Source organism: Schistocerca cancellata, unplaced genomic scaffold (genome assembly GCF_023864275.1).
Source record: "Schistocerca cancellata isolate TAMUIC-IGC-003103 unplaced genomic scaffold, iqSchCanc2.1 HiC_scaffold_240, whole genome shotgun sequence".
NCBI classification, from domain to species: Eukaryota; Metazoa; Arthropoda; class Insecta; order Orthoptera; family Acrididae; genus Schistocerca; species Schistocerca cancellata.
In genome coordinates, this window is record NW_026046262.1 from 7,501 (window position 1) to 12,500 (window position 5,000).

The window sequence follows — 5,000 nt, forward strand, 5'->3', positions numbered from 1 at the left end:
GGGTCCAATTCTAAAATAGAATATCCCACCCGTCCGACATCCACAATTGCTCAGATAAGCCACCAACACCCACACATGTCCTACACAGGGGTGCACCCAACACCACCACACTGCCTCCTGTTACGGCACAGAAACAATGGCAGGAATGAATCACACAGGTCTGCCGCTCCCTTGCCGCAACCACAGACGCGGCGCGCCTCCAGTCACGAGCGAAAAGCGCATCCTGACGAGACATAACTGCTGTGACATACTGAAGCTGCCTCAGACATTCACTTACAATGATCACTACCAACGAACCTCGGCCCCCCCCCCCCCCCAACACACTCTCTTACCACGTTGTGTACTGTAATCCAACCCATTTCGCACCTTAACCTAACCCATTTTGCACCTTAACTTAACCAAATTCGTAACGCAATTTGTACCGCAATGTAACGCAATGTGTACCGCAATGTAACGCAATGTGTACCGCAATGTAACGCAATGTGTACCGCAATGTACCGCAATGTGTACCGCAATGTACCGCAATGTGTACCGCAATGTGTAACGCAATGTGTAACGCAATGTGTACCGCAATGTGTACCGCAATGTGTAACGCAATGTGTACCGCAATGTGTAACGCAATGTGTACCGCAATGTGTAACGCAATGTGTACCGCAATGTAACGCAATCTGTACCGCAATGTAACGCAATTTGTACCGCAATGTAACGCAATTTGTACCGCAATGTAACGCAATTTGTACCGCAATGTAACGCAATTTGTACCGCAATGTAACGCAATTTGTACCGCAATGTAACGCAATTTGTACCGCAATGTAACGCAATTTGTACCGCAATGTAACGCAATTTGTACCGCAATGTAACGCAATTTGTACCGCAATGTAACGCAATTTGTACCGCAATGTAACGCAATTTCTACCTTAACCTAACCCACGTTGTGCCTTAACCTAACCCACGTTGTGCCTTAACCTAACCCACGTTGTGCCTTAACCTAACCCACGTTGTGCCTTAACCTAACCCACGTTGTGCCTTAACCTAACCCACGTTGTGCCTTAACCTAACCCACGTTGTGCCTTAACCTAACCCACGTTGTGCCTTAACCTAACCCACGTTGTGCCTTAACCTAACCCACGTTGTGCCTTAACCTAACCCACGTTGTGCCTTAACCTAACCCACGTTGTGCCTTAACCTAACCCACGTTGTGCCTTAACCTAACCCACGTTGTGCCTTAACCTAACCCACGTTGTGCCTTAACCTAACCCACGTTGTGCCTTAACCTAACCCAAGTTGTGCCTTAACCTAACCCAAGTTGTGCCTTAACCTAACCCAAGTTGTGCCTTAACCTAACCCAAGTTGTGCCTTAACCTAACCCAAGTTGTGCCTTAACCTAACCCAAGTTGTGCCTTAACCTAACCCAAGTTGTGCCTTAACCTAACCCAAGTTGTGCCTTAACCTAACCCAAGTTGTGCCTTAACCTAACCCACGTTGTGCCTTAACCTAACCCAAGTTGTGCCTTAACCTAACCCACGTTGTGCCTTAACCTAACCCACGTTGTGCCTTAACCTAACCCACGTTGTGCCTTAACCTAACCCACGTTGTGCCTTAACCTAACCCACGTTGTGCCTTAACCTAACCCACGTTGTGCCTTAACCTAACCCACGTTGTGCCTTAACCTAACCCACGTTGTGCCTTAACCTAACCCACGTTGTGCCTTAACCTAACCCACGTTGTGCCTTAACCTAACCCACGTTGTGCCTTAACCTAACCCACGTTGTGCCTTAACCTAACCCACGTTGTGCCTTAACCTAACCCACGTTGTGCCTTAACCTAACCCACGTTGTGCCTTAACCTAACCCACGTTGTGCCTTAACCTAACCCACGTTGTGCCTTAACCTAACCCAAGTTGTGCCTTAACCTAACCCAAGTTGTGCCTTAACCTAACCCAAGTTGTGCCTTAACCTAACCCAAGTTGTGCCTTAACCTAACCCAAGTTGTGCCTTAACCTAACCCAAGTTGTGCCTTAACCTAACCCAAGTTGTGCCTTAACCTAACCCAAGTTGTGCCTTAACCTAACCCACGTTGTGCCTTAACCTAACCCACGTTGTGCCTTAACCTAACCCACGTTGTGCCTTAACCTAACCCACGTTGTGCCTTAACCTAACCCACGTTGTGCCTTAACCTAACCCACGTTGTGCCTTAACCTAACCCACGTTGTGCCTTAACCTAACCCACGTTGTGCCTTAACCTAACCCACGTTGTGCCTTAACCTAACCCACGTTGTGCCTTAACCTAACCCACGTTGTGCCTTAACCTAACCCACGTTGTGCCTTAACCTAACCCACGTTGTGCCTTAACCTAACCCACGTTGTGCCTTAACCTAACCCACGTTGTGCCTTAACCTAACCCAAGTTGTGCCTTAACCTAACCCACGTTGTGCCTTAACCTAACCCAAGTTGTGCCTTAACCTGCTCTGTAATTGGCATATGACACGTTACATTAATCCAGTGTTGTCTAACCACAACCCTCTGAATATAGTTCGCTACTCGCACCGCCCACCCTCTTGTGTATCGTTTCATGTTCAACACTTCGCAAGTGTTGCTTACTTTTTACATGCTCCCGCTGTACACTGTAATGTGGACGACTGCAGGATGTACATCGCCCCCACCCTCCCCCCTGCCTTCGCACGCTGGTCGTTCAGGTGCTTGCGTGTTCAATGCCCTTCGCAGCTGTTCACTGGCATTCGCATGTCGAAGCGCTCAGTCTACGTCGTGGTACGGCCTGTGTCCACTGTCCGCTGATGTCGTAAGCTTAACCCTCACATTGTACTGCACATAGGTCCGTATGTACTGCATGATACGCTGTGGCACATGTGTGACCGTACAACGACTGCGCCCAACAACAGCGAACCATACGGTCCAAATGTTGTGCACTCAGCCACGTGCCGTCTCCCCATAACAGCTACATTGCAGTGTGGTACGCCATAGAGACGTGTGGGATTAACGGACGCCCTGGATGGCGATCAGCATGAGCCGTCTGTTGATGTAGTGGCGCGTGTATTCAAACGTAGTCGTCTCTTCTCACACAGTGTGATAGCATGGTGCACCGCGTTCCACATCTGCGACATGGTACAGATGCTGGTTGACAGTCGGTCTCGTAATGGACATCGCATACGTAGGGGGCCACCTCCCACGTGTTCTCTAGTCGTGCACATTTTGTTGCGTGTATGTGGGCAGACGTAGTGTGTCGTGACACCTAACAGACAGGTATGCAATAATCGTTGCATTTGCAAACTGGGATGGACGTCTACGTTTGCTGGTGACGTTACGCAAATGAACAACTGGTAAACCCATTGTGGTGCGGTTGTTGTTGCTGGAGGTAAATCAGTAAGGGCAAATCTGTGTGTGAAGCGATACGCGGCGGTGGCTGGGTGGGACCGTCCCCGGCCGGTGAGGGGGGGCCGCCCGGCGTGCTGGCCGCGCGGTGCGTGGGCGCACGCGCTACAGCCGGCTGGTGGGGGCGCCCAGTGGCAGGCGCGCCGGCCGACGGACGCGGCAGGCGGCGCAGCTGCGCGCCGGGGCACCCTGCGCGCGGCGCCGGGCGGCCAAAGTGGGTCCTCGCGGGCCCGGTGCGAAGCGCGGTGGACATCTGCAGTGTGCTGGTCCGACTGAGGACTGTGTGCGTTGAGGATGCGCCGCCGCCCGGCACTCGGCGCCGCGACGCCGTCTGCTGCTCGGTCGCCCCAGCGGTTCTCGCTGGTGGTTTGTATCGCAGTTGTGCAGACGTGTTGGCACGTGCGCTGTGCTGGGAGAGTTCGCTTCGGCACCCATGTGGGGCCTTTGCCCTTCTGTGGCGCTGGCGTTGGAGCTGCCGGTCACCGTAGGTGGCGCGTGTTGTCTCCCGCCGGCAATGCCACGACAGCACGCTCCCGGGCCTCTGTCGGCAGCGGCAAGCTCAGTTGGGAGCACGGGTGGTCGCACCTAAAGCGTCTACTCGCCTAACTCCGGGCGATTGCGCCTCTCTCGAACCCGACCAAGTACTTAGGACGGCGCTGCGCGCCGCCGGGACCTGAGAGGGTTTCGAGGTGTATTGTGCAGGGGAGCTCAGCCTCCTCCTGTTTGCAGAATAATTGAGCGGACGCTTGCGTGTTCGCGCGGGCCCCTGGGACACACTCCCGGGCGGCCGGCTGCTCAGCTCTAGTTGACGCAGCTCCCTGGTTGATCCTGCCAGTAGTCATATGCTTGTCTCAAAGATTAAGCCATGCATGTCTCAGTACAAGCCGCATTAAGGTGAAACCGCGAATGGCTCATTAAATCAGTTATGGTTCCTTAGATCGTACCCACGTTACTTGGATAACTGTGGTAATTCTAGAGCTAATACATGCAAACAGAGTCCCGACCAGAGATGGAAGGGACGCTTTTATTAGATCAAAACCAATCGGTCGGCTCGTCCGGTCCGTTTGCCTTGGTGACTCTGAATAACTTTGGGCTGATCGCACGGTCCTCGTACCGGCGACGCATCTTTCAAATGTCTGCCTTATCAACTGTCGATGGTAGGTTCTGCGCCTACCATGGTTGTAACGGGTAACGGGGAATCAGGGTTCGATTCCGGAGAGGGAGCCTGAGAAACGGCTACCACATCCAAGGAAGGCAGCAGGCGCGCAAATTACCCACTCCCGGCACGGGGAGGTAGTGACGAAAAATAACGATACGGGACTCATCCGAGGCCCCGTAATCGGAATGAGTACACTTTAAATCCTTTAACGAGTATCTATTGGAGGGCAAGTCTGGTGCCAGCAGCCGCGGTAATTCCAGCTCCAATAGCGTATATTAAAGTTGTTGCGGTTAAAAAGCTCGTAGTTGGATTTGTGTCCCACGCTGTTGGTTCACCGCCCGTCGGTGTTTAACTGGCATGTATCGTGGGACGTCCTGCCGGTGGGGCGAGCCGAAGGCGTGCGACCGCCTCGTGCGTGTTCGTGCGTCCCGAGGCGGACCCCGTTGAAATCC

At 53.0% G+C, this 5,000-nt stretch overlaps 1 non-coding gene across 1 annotated transcript in view; it reads left to right on the top strand.

The window, feature by feature from the left end:
* The first annotated feature begins 4,204 nt into the window (after window positions 1-4,204).
* Window positions 4,205-5,000, top strand: part of LOC126113145 (small subunit ribosomal RNA) — a 1,909-nt gene continuing 1,113 nt past the window's right edge. The window contains exon 1 of the ribosomal RNA XR_007524729.1: window positions 4,205-5,000. This exon is cut by the window's right edge and continues 1,113 nt beyond it. This is a non-coding gene — a ribosomal RNA (small subunit ribosomal RNA).